Below are 23,928 nucleotides of genomic sequence, written 5' to 3'. Positions count from 1 at the left end.
TAACTTCAATGGATACAATATAAGCCCTACTGGTTTTTACAACAGTATGATCTCTGGTCCAACCTAATAATCAACTATCAGTCTATATATGTTTCGGTATAGTGTCTCATTTTCATTCTCATTCATATATATTTATATTTACATTCTCACTTTCATTTTTATTATATATTTTTTTATTTTATTTTATTTGTATATATATATATATATATATATAATATTTTTTTTCATCTCATATATTTTTCATCTTACATTTTTTTCATTTTAATTATTTTTATTCTTATTTTTATTATCTTTATCTTTGTTTTTATTTTTATTATTTAATTTTATTTTTCTTGCAATTATTTCCTACTGTGAGTCTTTCTGCATATCATAGCAGATATTTCTTTGTCATCCATATTCATGTAGGAATCCAAATTTTTTTAATTTAATTTTCACCAATTATTTGTTACTCACTATTTACCAAATTTATGTTCATAAACCAACCATTATTACACCATATATTCTCTATGTTAAATAAATTTCCATCCAATATCCATTCCTTGTTTTGTTACAATTTAACTCTGAACTCAAATTCCAAATGCAACCAAGTTCAGTACACTGATTGTCATTCACCTGCCATTAAATAACCAATCACATCCACTCTCTGGATGTAAATTATATGCAAAAAGGAACATCACTATCATTATCTTGTATTCCACATAGGCTGCCGAAGAAAAGATGTCTATACTGAAACGCGTCCAGTCAATTGATCTATTTATTAGTATTTCAGTTCTAACTGCCTTTCCTACATCTAGTGTGCAAAAACACCAAAATCCTGTCAGGCATCCACAAGGACGCTGTCCCACCTGGCCCATCTCCTAATACTTATCATTCTACTTTTTGGAGCCGCAAAGTCCGTGATTCCACCAACGGAGCGACTCAGATCCCTAATCTCCAGGAAGCAGTGCAGTCTGCGAATCTTTTTTATCTTCCAGATCTCCATGTACCTGTTACCAGCTAGTGCCATATGCGCGAACTAGCAAATCCCCATCGGACAGTTGCATTGCGGGGAAGGACTCACACAGGAGCGGGTAAGATCTATCTTGTTTTCTACCTTCGAATTATCAGTCTATTTGTTCGGCAGCCAACAGAGGAGCCTGCCAGTGGTGCACAACATCATTAACTGCCATTTTTGGGTTGTTATCCACTATACCATCAACAATCTCACTTGTGCGGAGACTATAAATCCCAGCATGCCCTACAAATACCCGCAATAACAGTCACTACCCACATTTGTTATCTACTATACCACCAATGAATATATCAAGTGGGTATATGTTATATATGGATAAATGCTTAAGACTTTACCCACGGAGACTACAAATCCTAGCTTCCCATAAAAAATACTGTTCAAGCTGAATCACACAAAAGGCAGTTACCATTCTAGGGCTGGTTATATTCTAGATCCCAGCTCATTCTAAACAAAGTAGATATATACTAGCAGCATTTTATATATTCTTATTGTTTTATGATTGCCAAGCTACTCATGTCCCGTTCCTCATCCTCAGTGATGTCAGGGAAGGTATAATCTTCTTCCCCCCAGCCACGTACAACACCACGGGAACCAGATAGGTGACAAGGAGCACCCTGGGATGCCTGCTGTGGTTGGTCTTCCTCCTCCTCTTCAAAGCCACATTCCTCCTCTGACTCCTCTTCCTCACAATCCTCTTCCAGTGTTGCCGCAGGTCCAGCAAGCGATGCTGATAAGGCTGTTTCTGGTGGTGATGATGTCCACAACTCTTCCTCTTCACGCTCATCTACTGCCTGATCCAGCACTATTCGCAGGGCACGCTCCAGGAAGAAAACAAACGGTATGATGCCGCTGATGGTGCCTTCGGTGCAACTGACCAGGTTTGTCACCTCCTCAAAAGGACGCATGAGCCTACAGGCATTGCTCATGAGCCTCCAGTAACGTGCAAAAAATTTCCCAGCTCCGCAGATGATGTCCTAGCACCCCGGTCATACAAAAAATTTTTAACGCCTTTTTCTTGTTGAAGCAGTCGGTCGAACATTAGGAGTGTTGAATTCCAACGTGTCGGGCTGTCGCAAATCAAGCGCCTCACTGGCATGTTGTTTCGCAACTGGATATCTGACAAGTGCGCCATGGCCATGTAGGAATGCCTGAAATGGCCACACACCTTCCTGGACTGCTTCAGGACATCCTGTAAGTCTGGGTACTTGAGCACAAAGTGTTGTACAATCAGATTACACACATGTGCCATGCACGGCACATGTGTCAACTTGCCCAACCTCAATGCCGCCAACAAATTTGTTCCGTTGTCACAAACCACCTTGCCGATCTCCAGTTGGTGCGGAGTCAGCCACTGGTCCACCTGTGCGTTCAGGGCCGACAGGAGTGCTGGTGCGGTGTGACTCTCCGCTTTGAGGCAAGTCAACTCAAAGATGGCGTGACACTACAGTATCCGGGATGTGGAATAGCACCTGGGGAGCTGGGGGGTGCCGGTGATGTGGAGCAAGACGCAGCAGTGGAAGAGGACTCGGCCGAGGATGTTATGGAAGAGGATGGAGTAGGAGGAGTAGAGGAGGTGGCAGCAGGCCTGCCTGCAAGTTGTGGCGGTGTCACCAACTCCTCTGCACAGCCACGCATTCCATGCTTGGCAGCCGTCACCAGGTTTACCCAATGAGCAGTGTAGGTGATATACCTGCCCTGACCATGCTTTGCAGACCAGGTATCAGTGGTCAAATGGACCCTTGCCCCTACACTGTGTGCCAGACATGCCATAATTTCCTTTTGCACAATGGAGTAAAGGTTGGGGATTGCCTTTTGTGCAAAAAAATTTTGTCCGGGTACCTTCCACTGCGGTGTCCCAATGGCTACAAATTTTTTAAAGGCCACAGACTCCACCAGCTTGTATAGTAAAAGCTGGGGGGCTAGCAGTTCCGACAAGCCAGCTGTAAGACGCCTGGCTAGGGGGTGACTTTGAGACATTGTCTTCTTGCGCTCAAACATCTCCTTGACAGACACCTGACTGTGGGCAGATGAGCAGGAACTGCTCAAGGCGAGAGACGGAGAGGCGGATGGTTGAGAGGTGGCAAGGAGGGCAGCAGTGGTTGACCTGGCTGAAGATGCTGGACAAGGAGGAGGATGGCGGCTTTGACTTTGTGTGCTGCTTGTACTGACGTGTTGATCCCATAGACGTTTGTGATGTGACATCATGTGCCTTCGCAAAGCAGTTGTGCCTAGGTGGGTGTTGGACTTCCCATGACTCAGTTTCTTCTGGCACAGGTTGCAAATGGCCTCGCTGTTGTCAGAGGCAGACACACAAAAAAAAATGCCACACTGCTGAGCTCTGCGATGACGGCATTCTGGTGGTGGCAACAGCATGCGTTGATTGGAGTCCCATCTGGCTGACCCCGGGTGCCGATGCATGCTGTCTGACTGTGCGACTAGCTCCTTGCGACGACCTCCCCCTGCTTCCAACTCGTCTCCTCCTCCTCTCTGTCTCCCCATCTGAACTTTCCCCCTCTTCTTCTCTTCTAGCGGGCACCCACGTGGCATCCACGGACACATTGTCATCATGAACACCTTCACCGCTATCTGACACCTCAAGAAAGGAAGCAGCAGCGGGTACAACATCATCATCACACCGTACGTCCATGTGTGTAATGCTGCCTGACTGAGACATATCCCTGTTAACTACATCCTCTGGCAATAATGGTTGTGCATCACTCATGTCTTCAAACTGATGTGTAAATAACTCCTCTGATGGATCAACTAAAGCTGCTGTGGTGCTAGTGTTGGGGGTGGCGGCAGGCGGGCAAGTGGTACCATGAGAGGTGCCAGAAGCTAAGCTAGAGGAGAAGGACGGTGCGTCAAGGTTCCGAGCGGAAGCTTTAGTAGTAGACTGGGTGTCTTGTGATAGCCAGTCAACTAAATCCTCAGAACTTTGGGGGTTCAGGGTACGTGGCCTCTGAACACTGGCCATTCTAGGGACAAAGGGAATCCCAGCACCACGATGGCCCCTGCGGGGTGGCCTTCCTCTGCCTGTCATTTTTTTGGTTAAATTTGCACAAATGTCACACCTAATGTGATTTGCACTAGGGGGACACAATTTTCCCTGCAGGCAAGAAAAATGGCAACTGTGACGTGAACTAACAGTGACGACTGATTTTAATTAGCAGCCAAAAAAGGTATTTTTTTTAATTTGCACAACTGTCACACCTAGTGTGATTTGCACTAGGGTGACACAATTTGCCCTGCAGGCAGGAAAAATGGCAACTGTGACGTGAACTAACAGTGACGACTGATTTTATTTAACAGCCAAAAAAGGTATTTTTTTTTATTTGCACAACTGTCACACCTAATGTGATGTGCACTAGTGTGACAATGAGCAGAAAAACTTGCCAGCGGAGTTCCCCTTTTATGCAGTGGTCCCCAACCAGGGTGCCTCCAGCTGTTGCAAAACACACGGACTGATATATTTCAGCCCTTTGAATACTGTAGTAGTTAGTTGCTTTAAAGAAAAAAAGCTTGCCAGCGGAGTTCCCCTTTTAAGCAGTGGTCCCCAACCAGGGTGCCTCCAGCTGTTGCAAAACACACGGACTGATATCTTTCAGCCCTTTGAATACTGTAGTAGTTAGTTGCTTGAAGGAACTTAAGTTTGATTCTGGAGTACCCCTTTTAACCAGCGGTTCCCTCCCAACCAGGACTGATATCTTTCAGCCCTAAAAAGGGCTTTTTTGGGTGCTGTCCTTAAAGCAGATGTTACACTAGTGCTTTAGGAGTAAACTGGACCCTGAATACACCACCTAGCAGCAACCTAGCTATCGCTTTCCCTATACAGCAGGAGCAGCTTCTCTAACCCTCCACTTCCTAAGCCTGCAGCATGCTGAATGAGGCTAAAATGGCGTCCGTGCAAGAGGTAGGAGGATCTGGAAGGGAGGGACTGCTGCTGATTGGCTGTAATGTGTCTGCTGACTCTGACTCACAAGGTCAAAGTTTACTGCAATGTTAAAGTATAGGGGGCGAATCGAACTTCACATATGTTCGCCCGGCGATGCGAACGCGAACATGAGAAATTCGCCGGGAACTGTTCGCCGGCGAACAGTTTGCGACATCTCTACTGGCAAGTGTTACTCGGGCCCTTTTTAGGGCGAGTAACACTTGCAAAGAAGGGAATTAATAGTGCGAGAGTAAGGCCTTACATGGGAAGTTTTATCCCCACCTGTTATAATGGACCATACATTGTTCCCTTCCACCTTTTAGTAGACTTTGCATCGCATCAATACTTGGTGGTGTAGGTAGCACATGGTGTTTTTTGCACACCTTTCCTTTTGTTAGATGTAAAAAAACTTTTTGGGTCCATATATTTACAAAAGTTCAGTTTTAGCTAATGCATATCCTCAACACTTACTTGTGGTCTGATGCAGAGGAATTTCTGTAACTGGAGACCAGCACCTTAATTATGTTTTGCAGTATCCATGGCAGCACAATGAGAGAGCTTGGAGGGGGTAGCATCAGCATGAGGAGACCATATGGCGGCACAATGACAGAGCCTGGAGGTGGCATCATCAGCATGAGGAGACCATATGGCGGCACAATGACAGAGCCTGGAGGTGGCAGCAGCAGCATAAGGAGACAATATGAAAGCACAAAGAGAGCCTGGAGGTTGCAGCATCAGCATGAGGAGACCATATGGCAGCACAATGAAAGAGCCTGGAGTTGGCAGCATCAGCATGGGGAGACCATATGGCAGCACAATGACAGAGTCTGGAGGTGGCAGCATCAGCATGAGGAGACCATATGGCGGCACAATTACAGAGCCTGGAGGTGGCAGCAGCAGCATGGGGGCCATGCCAACTGAGGGTTGTGTCTGAGGAACCCACCGACTGTTGACTGGGGGTGTCAGATGTCACTTGGGATGAAGGGGATGACCGAGTGAACCAATCAATCATGGCTGCTGGGTTGCTGGTCAAGACACGACTGCTAGCTGACACCGGGAGCTCAGACCTCTCGCTGCTACTCCAGCTGCCACATGCCCCTACTCTGCTGCGACCTCTGCCTGCGCCTGATGAATTTAGGCCTCTTCCACTCCTCTGTGCATGTCCTGGCACTTCTCTGCCTGACATACTTATACACCAGCTGAGTGCGGAGGAGAGGACAATGCGCTCCACTATGTTTAAAACTGTATTAGACTACAGAAACAAGTGAGTAGCTTTGGCTGGCCTTTCACAGTAACTAGGCCCAAATTAGTTTTACCAGAAAATATATAAAGGACACCCCGTAGGTGTACATATAGTTTAAACTTATGAGAGGAGGACTATGCGCTCCACTACAAACTGTATAATGCTACAAAAACAAGTGTGTAGCTTTTGCTGGCCTTTCACAGTAACTAGGCCCAAATTAGTTTTACAGGAAGAAAAAACGAACACCACGTAGGTGTACGAACAGTTTACACTAATGACAGGTGGACAATATGCTCCGCTTAAAACTGCATTAGGCTACAAAAACAAGTGTGTAGCTTTGCCTGGCCTATCACTGTAACTAGGCCCAAATTAAATGAACAGGAAAATATATAAACGACACCACATAGGTGTACGTACAGTTTACACTTATGAGAGGAGGACTATGCGCTCCACTTCAAACTGTATAAGGCTAAAAAAAATAAGTGTGTTGCTTTGGCTAGCCTTTCACAATAACTAGGGCCAAATTAGTTTTACAGGAAAAACATACAGCACCTATGTACAACAGATTACACTTATGAGAGGACAATACGTTCAGCTACGCATTCTGTATTAGGCACTGCAGTCAGACTATGGCTTTTCGTTCTCACCCTAACTGTCCCTTGTTAGCTTTAGAGTTGTTGTACACCCAAATGCAGCAGTACGGAATCGCTGTTTGGTAGAGCCCAGTACAGTATTATTATGCACTAATAGCAGGTGACAATGGCTTTTTGTGCTCAGCCTAACTGGCCCCTGTTAGCTTTAGAGTTGTTGTACACCCAACTGCAGCAGTACAGAATCGCTGTGTAGTACAGACCAGTACAGTATTATTATGCACTAATAGTAGGTGACAATGACTTTGAGTGATCAGATTAACTGGCCCCTATACCTTTAGAGTTGCTGTACACCCCACTGCAGCAGTAGAATCTCTGAGTATTACACCCAAAAGTTTACTTTCTCTCTCTCCCTTCCCTGTCAGTGCTTTTCTGCAGTGATTTGGGCTTGTGCCGAATCGTTGCTGTCCAGCAGTTTTTCTGTGCAACAAACACACACTGCTCTATCTCTCCCTGCAATGAAACGCTGGAATGGCTGCAAACTATAGAGCTTATTATATAGGGCTGTCACATCACAGGGGTGGCTGGCTGCTGATAAGCTGCATGCTGCATGTTATTTAGGGTTATCCCGTCTTTCCAGAGTTCCTTGCCCCATGTCCTCACATGTGAATTTGCCATTTTAGATGCCCTGGAGCCTGGACCGCACTAAATGGAGTTTAATGAAGCGATCTTTAATCGATGTTTAATCGAATCATGGCGATATTCGGATTCGTTACAAACCCCAATTTTTCCTGAAATGTGTAACCAATTCGGATTCGTCAGAATCGATTCACTCATCCCTAAATGAGAACATAGTTGTACCTATAGACAGATAACTAGCTAAACTAATACTTTCTAAAGTTTTGGGAACTAGGTAGGACTTTTATACCTAATGTAAATAGACCTAATCAATGAAAAAAAGTATAGCCAATGATCTTTTTATATCTAGGCTTGTAGCAAAACAAGGAGAATATACTTTATCCAAATGGAAAAAAAATATTTGCAGTGTGGAAGAAACTTTGTTCCTTTAATTTCTGACCTGTGTGAACAAACTTGCAGTGTGTCTTTAAAGGGTAGGTCCACCATGAAAACCAATTTAGTTTTTTGCTCCAACATATCTAAAATAAAAAAAATAAAGCAACTTCACGTGTAGTATTTATAAAAATCGGTTTTGGCTCCATGTGAGCCTTTATCAAGCATACAATACAAATGAAACAGTGTTTTCTCTCTCTCTCTCTCTCTCTCTCTCTCTCTCTCTCTCTCTATATATATATATATATATATATATATATGTCTCAGACAACATTCATTGGTCGGTACACATTTGTGAGTAATCACAAAATCACACCCACCCTCTCTCATTGGTTCAGAGTGCTCCAAGACAAATCGTCATAGCAACCACCATAGTGTATAACAGCAAAATGTCCTTTAAAATCTGTTAAAAATATAAATACACATATGCAAATTAATTATATATGCCAGGATATCTGTTATACAACAGTAATCTCCATTTATATATGTGCGATCTTCAGATCAATTTACTTGTTGTTCATGTATGGTAATGCTGACCGGTTGGCTTGTAAACGAATCATGTGCGCAGGCGCCGGGCATCACTTCCGCTCTGGACCCGTCAAAGCATAGTACATCATGCCAGTGCCCAAACTATACACAAATCAACTCGCATGCGTGAAAAATTTGCGCATGCATGCCAAAATATGCATGATCATACTGATATGTTCTTACCAGAAAGAGTTGGAACATAGCGGAGATCTATCCAGAATCCCTGTCAAGCAGGCATCAGAACCATCAAAGGGGTCAATCATGTTCAACAACTAAGAATATGAATTTAGTTAATAAATACATGCAAGTGAGCTGACAGCATCCCCAATATATGCACATCTTAGAGATAATTATTCTAGACAAAGGGTATAAATTTATTTTTATCTTTATTACATATAATTAATCATAACACATTTTCACTATATAAAGAAATAGAGATGACTGTATAAATGACAAGGATCTTTGGCATGTGCTCCATGTGGTATATAGTCATAGACTGTGCAAAGTGCGGTGCAGTTCTTATCTAAAGATGAAACATAAAAACAACAATACATTAGAAAGTATCCAAAAATTACTTGATATTAAGAACGAGCATGATGTAAATTATAATAAAAAAAATAGAAAAAGAAAAAAGAAGACAAAGAAATAAAAGGAGAAAGAAAGACAAAGTATTAAAGAAAAAGTAAAAGAGAAAAAGAAAAAGAGAAAGGAAAAGAAAAAGGGGGGAAGAAAAAAAAGGAGAAAGAAAAAGGAGGGAAAATAGAAAAAAGGAAAAAAGAAAAAAGGCGAAAAACGAAAAAATTAAGAAAAAAGAAACAATTCCACAGAATTTCAATTACATAAATGGTTTCAAACTTAAGTCCACATTAAGACCTCTGGGATGTAACATATCTAAAGTACGTATCCACTTTAATTCCTTTTGTTTCAGAATTTTCTTTCGATCCCCCCAATCTTAAGGGCGGTACATGATCAATGATGCGAAAGCGAATTTGACTCACATTATGACCCATTTCGATAAAATGCTTATAAATGGTAAGTCAATTTTACCAGTACGTATAGATGACTTATGTCCATTTAACCTCACTCGACATTCATTTGTGGTCTCCCCCACATAATAGGAGCTACATGGACATTGAATAAGATAAATTACAAATGATGAGCGGCATGCATATCTTCCATGTATTTTAATCGGCTTGCCGGTATGGGGATGATTGAAACTGTCTACTTTTATAATGCTATTGTAGTGGCTGCATCCTAAACAGGGAAAAATGAAGGATCTGTATTTATCGCCGTAGAGAGGAAGCCATCTTTGCTACTTGATTTCTTGGCCGATTGCGAGGTCTTGCACGTCTCCTCAGCGTCCATTGTCCATTTCCAGAATAGATTGCTACTTATAGATCTTGCCACTAGAGTAGTCCTCAAGATCTCGGTGCCACTTGTTTCTCTTGACCTGCTCAAGGGCGTGTTGGCGTTTTAATAACCATGTGGCTAATTTCCCTTTAGCGTCCTGATATTCCTGGGGATAAAATAGTGTTTTCTTAGAGTCTTCCACCTCCAAACATTTGGACTTAGTCTTTTCAGTTTCAAACTGCAAGTGTTCCATATTCAGTAACATCACATCAAAAGCATATTTGTTAGAAATTTGAATGAACTTCACATGAAATGCTTCATTATGTGGGAGTGGGAATAGGTTTGCGCATTCCACGAGGTATGCATTGCTCTTTATAATACTTACGTAAAGTCACTAGATGCAATTCCAGAATGATGAGCCTTCTCGATTCTGCATCCCATTTTTTCTGCAGTAGATCCACCAAGGGCATACTCAGGAAACTTGCCTCTTTCTGAACCATATTGAGGATTCTGTTGGCATCCTGCTCTGTATAATAAGTATTCAAAGTACCATCACCAGGTAGACTGGTGTTGTAGAGATCTTTCAAGCTGTTCAAGAGAAAACTGTCCGTGCACGTCCTCAAAGGCCAATATACAGGAGGTAGATGGAGAGCAGCACTGATTCTACAGTCGAACTGCCTCCCACAGTCTCTCATTCTAGTAACATTCTAAGTAACATTGAATCTGGACAAGATCTTTAACCCCTTAAGGACCACAGGTGTACGGGTATGCCTTGACGCCCTCGTACTTAAGGACCAAGGTCCTACCTGTGCGCCCGTGGGAATTTTGGTCCCCACCGCGTGCCGGACGGGGAACAGACCGGGATGCCTGCTGAAATCATTCAGCAGGCATCCCTTGACAATGCCAAATGGGGTCCTGAGACCCCCCCTCCCCAGGTCGGCAATCACCGCAGATCACAGGGGAATTCACACCGGTAACCTGCAGCAATTCCGGTTATACGGGTCACATGTGACCCGATGACCTGGAATAAGAAGGAGATTGGCGGTGTAGTATACACCGCCAATCACCTCCTGTTGCTGGGGGGAGGTGGGTCAACCCCCAGGAGTGCTGCTATTGGTCGGACAATCCTCAGACCAATTGTAGCTGGCATAGGAGGGGTTAATATCCCCTTCTCAGCTCTGCTCGCCCACCGAGCTCAGTCAGCAGGCAGAGCTGAGAAAAGAAGCCAGGGACCCCCCTCTGCCATGATCTGTGCCCCTCAGGGCAGAAGAAGTGGCCTGCTGCCACCTGTAGTCATGGTGAGTTTTTCTGTTAAGGAAAGGTAGTGCAACCTGGGCCACATTAGGGTTTCAGGGCGCTGTGATTTGCCACCCTTTTTTTTTGTTGGCCGCAGCTTTTTTTTTCTTCATTATAACGGTGTGAGATTTCTAATCACACACCGTTATATAGTATACACCAAGCACATACACACTTCGCTTTACTTGTCTCGGACTCCGAATCTGCCAGTGAAGACAAGGAAGATCCTACTTTTCTGTGTTCTTCCTCGTCCTCCTCATCATCTAGCACTAATGATGAATCCCCCAGAAGGCGGCGGAGACACCGCCAGGCAAGGCCCCCCCCATGAAAGTGACCCAGTGGCCGACACTAGTACCAGTGTCCATGCTGCTCTTAATAGGAGTCTGACCCCCCCCCCCCCCAGGCCATTTTGGAGCGCAGACGTCATCTACCAGACCCTGCTTTACAGTATGGCCATGGCACGGAAGCGGTTTGAGGCCATTCGGAAATGCCTGCATTACGCTGATAATGTGGCATGTCCTCCCTGAGGTAATCCCGCCTACGACCTGCTTTACAAAATGAGGCCGGTCATAGATCTCTTTGGGGCCAAATTTTGGGAGGACTACGTACCCCTCAAGGAGCTCTCTGTAATTGAGCCTCTCATTAGTTTTAAGGGGAAACTCATCTTCCGCCAGTATATTCCCTCAAAGCATGCATGGTATGGCGTGAAATTCTACAAACTTTGCGAGAGTACCTCAGGGTACACTTACAGTTTTAGAGTATATGAGGGATGGGATTCCTGTACTGAACCCCCAAAATGTCCCACCACTCGGGAAACTCATTTGGGACCTTATGCACCCATTGCTGGATAAGGGTTACCACATGTACGTGGACAACTTTTATACCAGTATCCCTCTGTTCACATCCCTTGCCGCCAGATCCACGTCCGCTTGTGGGAATGTGCGGAAGAACACCTATGCCCAAAGGTGAGTCACGTGCCCTTACCCATGAAAACCTGTTGCTGGTCAGGTATAAGGATAAGAGGGATGTCCTTATGCTGACTATAATTCATGGTAACGGCAGCTCACCTGTCACTGTGCAAGGTACCACAACAACGGTCCTCAAGCCTGATTGTATTCTGGACTACAATGAGTATATGGGGGGAGTTGATCTCTCTGATCAAGTCCCCAAGATATAAATGGCCGTGCGGAAAACCTGGGTATGGTACAAAAAAGTTGCTGTCTACTTGGTACAGGTTGCCATGTACAACTCTTTTGTACTGTATCAGTACGTTTGTAAAACAGAGACATTCCTCCAGTTCCAAGAAGAAGTCCGAAGGGACCTGATCTTTGTTGACCGGGAAAGAGCAGGCCGGCGTTCCCAAGGAACTGGAAGTATAGGTGCCAGGATCCCAGAAAAAAATGCAGAGTGTGTCACAAGAGGGGCATACGGAAGGACACTGCCACTCAGTGTGACACTTGCCACGATAGTCTGGGCATCTCCATTAAAAACTTCAGGGAGTGTCAGACTTCGATGCAGTACTAAATTTTCCCTTTTCATTTTAATTTCTCATAATTTGACCCCAATGTACCAAGTCCAGAGTACATTCCAAATTTTAACCCAATAAGCCACTAAATTGCCCAAAAAGCTCTTTTATAAAAAAAATTATAAATAAATACCTTATGAGACTTCTGGGGGTATTTTCACCAAAGATGGGTGTAACATCTGCGCTCCGGCCAGACACGCTGGCCGTGAGCGTTCTCTTGTCATGTCCCTGCTGCTGGCGGGGCTGGGATTCGCATGCGAATCCCAGCCCGTCACTCGCCTCCCTGGTCTTCCTATCCTCACAGCCCCGGCTCATGTGTCCCTGCCGGAGCGCTTACATTCAAAGGGCCAGCACCCATTTAATTAAGTGTCTACACCTGCACCCTGTCTTTAAGTACTTGCTCCTCCCTTGTATCTGTGGTGTCCCGGTACCGTATCCTATCCGGTACCTTTTATTGTGGGTCCCCATAGCCAAAGTCCCTAGGACGTCGGGGTCCCAATTGTCTAGTTCACCCCTAGTCACCTCTCATCCCTATAGTGCTTATCCTGTAGCCATTTAGGATTTGTATGTGTAAGATTGTATAAATGTAAATAAATAGTTAATTACCTGGCCCATAGAGTAGCAGGACCTGCGAGTCACGTGGTTAGGTGAACTCTATGGTATTTCTGCTTGAGGACCTTTGGAGGTCCCTGTGACGTAGTCAATCCCATCACACTGTGCAACGGTGAGTGACGGGTGTTCGAACCAATCAGATTAGCCCTGCCCCCTGCCCATATATGGGAGCGGCGGCCATGTTCTCACTCTCTTGTTCCTGTGCAAGCAAGCAAGAAGCATCTGTGCTGCTGAGATCAGTGAGTCTAGGCCTGAACCTTGCGGCAACGGCCGATAACTTCTTATTTCTGAGTGTATCAATCCCCACGCACTCTGCAAGATCACCGGACCCTATCTATCACCTAAATCCGGCCGCATCTGCAATAATTACCCTAAATTCAGAGACTTTTAATATCATTCAAGGTCCGCAACAATTGTCAGTCATTGAGCTATATAAAGACTGTATTCCTGAGACTGTCATTGTTCACTGGATGTATCAAAAGCACTTAAGTAAAGTTACCCAAGTTCAAGTTAGTACCTTGTGGACCTTCAGTCATTTTATTACATGCACCTATCGTTTCTGGGGAGGGTGGCGATAGGCCGGAGAATTACCTCAGCATACTAGCCCTCAGCCTGGCGTCACGAACTATAGGGTTAACATTATCCCCTTACCTACTACAACATCCCAACTACCCTACACCCGCCAAGGCTACCACATATTGTTGCCAGATCTTTGTTGCCTTGAGCCCTAGTGAAAGCATACTGTGTTCCTGATATCCGTGTTTCTTATTCTTGTTCCGTTACCTAACCCTGCATCTGTGCCACTTGCCCAGATCTACTGCTACCTTGACCTCGTCTTGCCTGTTTCCTTTTGTGCCACGCCACATGCCAGCAACCTGTGTGAAGTCACGCAAGGGGTAGCGACCAGGGTGCCGCCTGCTGCAGCAAGACCATCCAGCTTTGCGGTGGGCTCTGGTGAAAACCAGTGGCACCTTAGTCTCTGCTACCTGGCATGGCTCAAGTCATCATTCACACAGGCCCAGAGAATCCACCACCTGCCATGACCCCAACATTGGGTTATGGGTCTCTCAGTCACTATCATCGGGGACTTCTTATTTTTCCTCAAATGTGCATTGCTCTCTTTCCACCTGAGCGGGGTGCACATTTGAGGCAACAGGTTAGGGACGGCCACACATTCCCAGAATGATGATTCAGAGCATAGGGTTTGGGGTGGGCATATTTTTAGTTTTTGCTATGCTCTGGGTCATCATTCTGAGAACATAACCTATTTTGTCATTTTACAGCCCACTGTACCCCACTTTATTAACTCAGTGTACCCCATGTTACGTTCCTTGAGGGAGGTCCCGCTGTTCTGGCTCCATAGTAGCTCAGTAAATGCTCAAGGCCCCTGACTGCGCTCCTGCTCTTCTGAGACTTGGTGTTTACCTGCAGAACAGTTTACGTGAATATATGAGGTATGTCCTTACTCCAAATAAATGTAATTACAAATTTACGGTGACATTTTCTTTAATTACCACTTGTGAAAATGAAAAAAATGTGGGTAACCCCAGCATTTTAGTGTAAAAAATCTAATTTTTCATTTTCCCATACCACTTTAATGAACGTTTATCAAACACCTGTGGGGTGTTAAGGCTCACTGTACTGCTTGTTACGTTCCTTGAGGGGTGTAATTTTCAAAATAGTATGCCATGTTTTTTTTCTGTTCTGGCACCACAGGTGCTTGCTAAATGTGACATGCCCCCCAAAATCCATTTCAGCCGGCAGTACACTTGACATCCACACATGGGGTATTTCCAGAGATGGTGGTTACAAATTTTGGGGGGCATTTTCTCCTATTAGCCCTTGTAAAAACAAAAAAATTGAGGGAAAACAGCATTTTAGTGAAAACAAATTCATTTACACATCCAACTTTAATGAAAAGGCGTCAAACCTCTGTGGGGTGTTAAGGCTCACTTTACCCCTTGTTATGTTACTTGAGGGGTGTAGTTTTCAAAATAGTATGCCATGTGGGGTTTTTCGTTGTCCTGGCACCATAGGGGCTTGCTAAATGGGACATGCCCCCCAAAAACCATCTCAGCAAAATCTGCTTTCCAAAAGCCAAATGTGACTCCTTCTTTTCTGAGCATTGAAGTTTTTGGGGGGCATTTTCTCCTATTACCCCTTGTAAAAATGTAAAATTTGGGGAACAACCAGCATATAGTGAAAAAAATTTTAAATTTTGTTTACACATCCAACTTTAACGAAAAGTCGTCAAACACCTGTGCAGTGTTAATTCTCACTGTACCATTGTTAAGTTCCTTGAGGGGTATAGTTTCCAAAATATGCCATGTGGATTTTTTTTTTGCTGTTCTGGCACCATAGAGGCTTCCTAAATGAGACAAAAACCATTTGAGAAAAACTCACTCTCCAAAATCCCATTGTCGCTCCTTCCCTTCTGAGCCCTCTACTGCACCCGCCAAGCACTTTACATACACATATGAGATATTTCCTTACTTGAGAGAAATTGGGTTACAAATTTTGGGGGGATTTCTCTCCTTTTACCCCTTGTACAAATTCAATAACTGGGTCTACAAGAACATGCGAGTGTAAAAAATGAAGATTTTGAATTTTCTCCTTCCCTTTGCTGCTATTCCTGTGAAGCACCTAAAGGGTTAACACTCTTATTGAATGTCATTTTGTATACTTTGAGGGGTGCAGTTTTTATAATGGGTCATTTGTGGGGAATTTCTAATATGAAGGCACATATCAAATCCACTTCAAAACTGAAAATTGAAAAATTGGAAAATTGCTGCTGGACTTTGAAGCCCTCTGATGTCTTCCAAAAGTAAAAACATGTCAACTTTATGATGCAAATATAAAGTAGACATATTGTATATGTAAATCAATATATAATTTATTTGGTATGTCTATTTTCCTTACAAGCAGAGAGCTTTAAAGCTAGAAAAATTTAAAAAATTTTCATTTTTCATGACATTTTTTAATTTTTCACTAAGAAATGATGCAAGTAACAGCCAAAATTTACCACTATGTTAAAGTAGAATATGTCATGAAAAAACAGTCTTGGAATCAAATTCATAAGTAAAAGCATTCCAGAGTTATTAATGCTTAGAGTGACAGTGGTCAGAAATTGGCTTTGTCCTTAAGGGGTTAAAACTGGGGATGCTGAGCAACATGATGTATAAGGAGAGGTCAGGTGATAAATGCTATTACTTTTTGGGGGGGGTTGATGGGTTCCCCTTTATCACAGACTATAATAATGACAAAAGAACTGCACAAAATCCCACACGCTGTCCTTTTCTGATGGTAAGACTGTCTCAGCCTAAAACTCTAGAGCAATTTCTTGCTTTAGAGCTTGCCACCTTACTATATGCTCTCACAGACATTCTCTAGGCCTTGATAGGTAATCCATAAGCATCCACTATGTAGCATGTCCCTCATGACTAACTCTAGCCTCCAGCCCTCCAACATTTCCATGATGTGACAAACCCAGGCCTAACTGTTGTATAGGCCAACAACAGGATTTCCAGGCACCTTACACAGTCCAACCTCCTTTTGTGGATAACAAGTCTACTCTTTTGTTTATATTTCTTTTTCTTCCTTATTGAAACATGGTGGCATGGCATCTGGGCACGTCTTGATTCCTTTTTATGACAACTTAAAGGGGTACTCAACTAGAAAACATCTGTTTTTAAATCAACTGGTACCAGAAAGTTAAACATATTTGTCAATTGCTTCTATTAAATAGTCTTAATCCTTCCAGTACTTATTAGTTGCTATTTGTTCCACAGGAAGTTCTTTTCTTTTTGAATTTCCTTTCTGTCTGACCACAGTGCTCTCTGCTGACACCTCTTTCCATTTTAGGAACTTTCCAGACTAGGAAAAAATCCCCATAGCAAACCTATCCTGCTCTGGACAGTTCCTAAAATGGACAGAGGTGTCAGCAGAGAGTACTGTGGTCATACAGAAAGGAAATTAAAAAAGAAAAGAAATTCCTGTTGAGCATATAGAAACTAATAAGTACTGGAAGGATTAAGACTTTTTAATAGAAGTAATTGACAAATACGTTTAACTTTCTGGCACCAGTGAATTAAAAAAAATTATTTCTAGTGGAATACCCCTTTAACAAGAGACTGGATCAACACTAGCCCTTTCTCTAACATAAAGAGCATTCTACCATAAAGTATCACAACCTGCCCATCTATGACCAACCAGGTTCACAAGGTGGACAAACATTGAAAGGCACAATACCTCAACTCAACATAGTATACCATTCACACAGAACATCTACAAGGCAGCATGACACACACAATTATGCTCTCAAAATTTAGGTCTGTGTGTATGCACAGTCTTCTTAACATATCGTGCTCATTAATCTTACAGTTAAAGGGGTATTCCAGGAAAAAAATTTTTTTTATATATCATCTGGTTCCAGAAAGTTAAACAGATTTGTAAATTACTTCTATTAAAAAATCTTAAAATGTTCAGTACTTATGAGCTTCTCAAGTTAAGGGTGTTCTTTTCTGTCTGAGAGTTCTCTGATGACACGTGTCTCGGGAAACGCCCAGTTTAGAAGCAAATTCCCATAGCAAACCTCTTCTAAACTGGGCGGTTCCCGAGACACGTGTCATCAGAGATTACTTAGACAGAAAAGAACAACCTAAACTTCAGAAGCTCATAAGTACTGAAAGGATTAAAACATTTTTAAATAGAACTAATTTACAAATCTGTTTAACTTTCTGGAGCCAGTTGATATATAAAAAAAAAGTTTTTTCCTGGGTAACCCCTTAACCCCTTAAGGACCGTTTTTTTTTTCCATTTTTGCATTTTCTTTTTTTGCTCCTTGCCTTTAAAAAATCTTAACTCTTTTTGCACGTAAAAATCCATATGATGGCTTATTTTTTGTGCCACCAATTCTACTTTGTAATGACGTCAGTCATTTTGCCCAAAAATCTACGGTGAAACAGAAAAAAAATCATTGTGCGACAAAATTGAAAAAAAAAACGCAGTTTTGTAACTTTTGGGGGCTTCCGCTTCTACGTAGTAAATTTTTCGGTAAAAATGACACCTTATCTTTATTCTGTAGGTCCATACAATTAAAATGATACCCTACTTATATAGGTTTGATTTCTGGAAAAAATCATAACTACATGCAGGAAAATTAATACGTTTAAAATTGTCATCTTCTGACCCCTATAACTTTTTTATTTTTCTGTGTATGGGGCGGTATGAGGGCTCATTTTTTGCGCCGTGATCTGAAGTTTTTAACAGTACTATTTTTGCATTGATAGGGCTTATTGATCGCTTTTTATTCATTTTTAAATGATATAAAAAGTGACCAAAAATGCACTATTTTGGACTTTGGAATTTTTTTGCGCGCACGTCATTGACCGAGCGGTTTAATTAATGATATATTTTTATAATTCGGACATTTCTGCATGCGGTGATACCTTATATGTTTATTTTTATTTACACTGTGTTTTTTTTTATTGGAAAAGGGGGGTGATTCAAACTTTTAATAGGGGAGGAGTTAAATGATCTTTATTCACTTTTTTTTCCACTTTTTTTTTGCAGTGTTATAGCTCCCATAGGGACCTATAACACTGCACACACTGATCTTCATCGTTGATCACTGGTTTCTCATAGGAAACCAGTGATCGACGATTCTGCCGCATGACTGCTCATGCCTGGATCTCAGGCACTGAGCAGTCATTCGGCGATCGGACAGCGAGGAGGCAGGTAGGGGGCCTCCCGCTGTCCTGTAAGCTGTTCGGGATGCCGCGATTTCACCGCGGCTATCCCGAACAGCCCGACTGAGCTAGCCGGCAACTTTCGCTAGCCGGCAACTTTCGCGCGGCTAAAGGGTTAATAGAGCGCGGCGCCGTGAACGGCGCTGCGCGCTATTAGAGGCGGGTCCCGGCTTCACTATGATGCCGGGCCCGCCGTGATATGACGTGGGGTTACTGTGTAACCCCGCGTTATATCAAGAGAGCAGGACCAAGGACGTACCGGTGCGTCCTTGGTCCTATCCTTTGACACTATAGGCTCCCATCTCAATGTCTGAGTTAAAGCCTATGTCATCTCTCTGTGGCTTTCCATACAGACTCATCTTCCCTTTTGCCAGGCCACTTCTTTGGTAACAGCCCCATGCCTCCATTTTGTTTATTTTCTTTCCTCATTTACAGGGGATGCCTGCTCGCCATTTGGCTTCAGTCACATGCATTTTCACTTCCTGCTAGGTGTTTCATAAAAACAAAACAAACAAAAAAATATATAACTTTTTTCTAAAACAGATACATTTACTGACAATAGTTAATACTCATATATTGAATTAGATACATGCAATTACAAGGGTGACAACTGTGAGTACATTTTACAACAGCAGATGGTGACATTAGTAATGGGTAATGAGGCTTACTCTTACAAAATCACAATTGTTTCCATTGGAATGTGCTGGATGTTAGCTGCGTAAAACAATAACTTTTAATAAATGAAGATATGAAAGAAACTTAGAACAATACACTTTCTTGTGTTCGTTTAAAAGACTTTGTGGGTACAAATTGGAAAATCAACAGGTGTAATGTTCTAAACCTTTAGTGTTGTTTTATAGTAACCAGTAGCTACAACTCATGAATACTCTTGCATTAAAATTCTAGCAACCTTCATAATTTTGAGCAAATACATTCTATAGCATAAATCAGCCCTAACCTTAAAAAAAGCATGCTTTCATGTGACATGGTTTACAGTTTTTGGGAAGTCATTACAGGTTGCTCGTGGTGCCACAATCAAACTGTCTGCTACTGAAGTTAAAGAAGCAATTTATTCTTTTCTGTTTTGACAGCTTTGCATCAGAATGACATCAGGTAGCTGCCATTGCTATCAATTTTACTGTGATCATTGCATTCAGCACCTCAACAGCAGTGTAGGATTGTTTAATCTGGCTTCTAATTTAATGGCGCATTCCGAGCTTTGTATGGTCAGGCCCCCAAGGCCCAGCGTTTCCATTTGATATGTTCTTGAGGTACTTTCTATCAATTACACTGCAGTCATGTACCTGAACCAGACCATGTGTCATGTTTGTGCCAGTCATTTCCCTCTAACATGCTGTTTTGAACATAAAGCTTATGAAAACTTGTCTTCATAGCCAAATGATATTTTAACTGTGTTGTACTAATGAACACTGAGTGCTGGATTGTTGGCCAGGGGTTGTTCTTTCATTTCCATAGAGAGGGTGGATTGATTGCATCTTTTTTTCTTTTACATTTTAGATGTAACTTTGGTTTCACTATGCCGCACATTCTCAGACCTTGGCACTTTGCCTAATAAAGCAGGCTGAATGTTTATTATTTATAAACTTTCTTGACAGATCTGAAAAGAGCTCAATTCAGGGCTTTGCAATCTTGGTGAGGCAGTCTCGTCTGCTCCATTATTAAATTATCTGACTTTACAATCAATTGGACACTTAAGCTTTAATTTAGCATTTCATTTTCACATGCCAATATATAATGCTTTAACTATTTGACTTTTGAAATACAGATATTCAATACAGTTTAAGAAATGATGGCAATATTATTATTATTATTATATCATTATAGCATTAACAACAAAGGCATCCGTGCAGATTGTGATCATTAAGGCCACTAACTGATTATCATTACAATTAACAACATGATTATTAAAGGGGTTTTCCTCCAGTGCTGAATTTTAAAAGTGATCCAGGATGCATTAAAAATAAAAATGCCAACCCTGCAAGCCAATTACTGGCTGAGGTGGGTCCCTACTGGGGTCAATCACTGACTGAGCAGGCATTTCCTGGGGGGTTAGTATGCCATAGACACTTGGAAATTGCCATGCATACAATGTATACATGACCATTCACTATGTAGAGATAGCCAGTGTCACCCATTCAAGGCCTATGAAGTCTGCCTACTGAGGAGAGATACTCACAATATATGCATGGCCATTCATTATGTAGAGGTAGCCATTGTTGCCCATGTAAATGCCTACAGAGGCGAGATACTCACATTGTATGCACGGTAGAGGTGGCCTGTGTTGTTCATTCATAGCCTCTGCATTCTGCCTCTTGAGGCTAGATACTCATCTGGCCTCATGGCAGATGCAGGCCTGCAGAAAAAGCATGGGGATTGGATGTTTTAGATTGGCAATTTTGGTGGATCAGGGTTTTATAACGTTTTCAGACAAAAAATACTTTTATAATTGCTTATTATAACACCATCACATTTTTCCGCCAGTATTATATAATATATAATGTATACTTTTAGTTTAGAAATAGTACCAAAAATAAGTATAAGGCCACACATTGCAACATTTGCAAAGAAACCTTTCCAAATCTGCAGCAAACGCTGTGTTTATAGTAAGAAATAAAGGCTTCTAAAGGTTTCTGGCTGACGACAATGAAGAAAACCATTTCAACAAAAATGAAATGATTTGTATGAGTTTAAGGATTTTTAACTACTTGATGGAAAACTACAGTGAGAACACTCATATTCAAAACATATCAGATCAAATGTGTCTTCCCTTTTTCATTCCAAAAAGAATTGTATAGTATTGCCATCTTAAAACAGGACATAGTGTGTCATCACTTTTAACACAATTGCAAAAACTACCAGTTTATTCCTAATTTTCGGATGTTGGAAGGAACCATGCACATCATTCTATTATGGCCAACTAAGCATCTAAAACTGATGGTGTATGGTAAACATATCTTTTTGTAATTTACACCAGCTGTTTCAGGCCTCTTAGACCACATTCACATGATATTTGGTACATAGAGGAGAGTTATAAAAATGTTTCTTGTTGAAAAACACATACTTTGCTGTATGTAAAGAACATATGCAACAGTTCAACATACAGTTGGATACATCTGCCATTAGAAGGCTAGGGGTATAACCTTTACAAATAACGGGATCCAGATGTATCCAAATGTTAAGTTCTCAAATCTATACCAAAACAGGCATTCTGGCATACATTCATCCCATAAAAACTTATAGTTATGTCATGGTTATGGTTTTGTTATGTTTGGGTGCTTTTGTTTTGTTATTCAAATATGTACTGTCTATGAAGGTTATATCAGTTGACTCATAGCTCTCAGAGATATAGAAAATGTCACTGTGTTGTCTAGGATTTGCGGAGAAGTCAGAGGATTCAATTTAGGGGTTAACAATATGAAACATTTTGGTTCTCCTGTCTGTCTTCTACAGAAATCCTTCATAAAAATAACTCACAAAAATAATAAACATATTATTCTTCTTAGATACAGGATCTGTTTTACAATTGAAACAAAAGACCAATAACATATGACAAGTTAAAATTTTACTGTAGTAACCAGTCCTGGATGTACAGTACATACATTGATCATACCCCCTCCCCTTAAATGTCTCTTCTCAAGACTAAACAAATATCAAAGATAACTAGGATGTTCCATACTAGTTTAGTTGCACACGTTTGTAACATTTCCTGCGCCTGACATCCTTTTTTTTAATAAAGTAAATTATAAAAAGTTTTAAAAATGTCAGATTTTCTAATAAAAATGTACAATGGATGTTACAAACACACACACACACATACACACATATATATATATATATATATATATATATACACACACACACACACACACAGTGAAGCCCTTTTTGAGAAAGCCACAAAAAGTTACATAGAAAAGTAGTTATCTGGTAGTCTTGTTTTGCACAGACATCCGTGTTAACTAAAATGGTATTACAGTATATGTGTGATACTCCAAGTGGCAAGGTATAAACATGTGGTCACATAGGATACGATTTGTTTCCTTTTTTTGGCTCTTTCTGGCTAAATACAACATTTAAAGGGGTGTTCCAGGAATTTTTTTTATTTGACTATGCTACAGGGGCTGTAAAGTTAGTGTAGTTCATAATATGTGACACTTTTCTCACAATTCGTCTGTGATTTCCCCCCAATATTTATTTTTAACAGCATACAAAATGACTGTTGTCTCAGATTTTTCCCAGGTTGCAATGCGGCCGAGACCTGACTCACTAGTCAGTGTCACGATGCCGGCTGGCAGGTAGTGGATCCTCTGTGCCAGAGAGGGATTGGCGTGGACCGTGCTAGTGGATCGGTTCTAAGTCACTACTGGTTTTCACCAGAGCCCGCCGCAAAGCGGGATGGTCTTGCTGCGGCGGTAGTGACCAGGTCGTATCCACTAGCAACGGCTCAACCTCTCTGACTGCTGAAGATAGGCGCGGTACAAGGGAGTAGACAGAAGCAAGGTCGGACGTAGCAGAAGGTCGGGGCAGGCAGCAAGGATCGTAGTCAGGGGCAACGGCAGGAGGTCTGGAACACAGGCTAGGAACACACAAGGAACGCTTTCACTGGCACAATGGCAACAAGATCCGGCAAGGAAGTGCAGGGGAAGTGAGGTGATATAGGGAAGTGCACAGGTGAAGACACTAATTGGAATCACTGCGCCAATCAGCGGCGCAGTGGCCCTTTAAATCGCAAAGACCCGGCGCGCGCGCGCCCTAGGGAGCGGGGCCGCGCGCGCCGGGACAGGACCGAGGGAGAGCGAGTCAGGTACGGGAGCCGGGGTGCGCATCGCGAGCGGGCGCTACCCGCATCGCGAATCGCATCCCGGCTGGAAGCGGAATCGCAGCGCCCCGGGTCAGTGGATCTGACCGGAGCGCTGCAGCGGGGAGAGTGTAGCGAGCGCTCCGGGGAGGAGCGGGGACCCGGAGCGCTCTGCGTAACAGTACCCCCCCCCTTGGGTCTCCCCCT

The sequence above is a fragment of the Hyla sarda genome, chromosome 2 (genome assembly GCF_029499605.1).
Source record: "Hyla sarda isolate aHylSar1 chromosome 2, aHylSar1.hap1, whole genome shotgun sequence".
NCBI lineage: Eukaryota > Metazoa > Chordata > Amphibia > Anura > Hylidae > Hyla > Hyla sarda.
The sequence above is the reverse complement of the archived record's forward strand: the minus strand, read 5'-3'. Positions refer to the sequence as shown.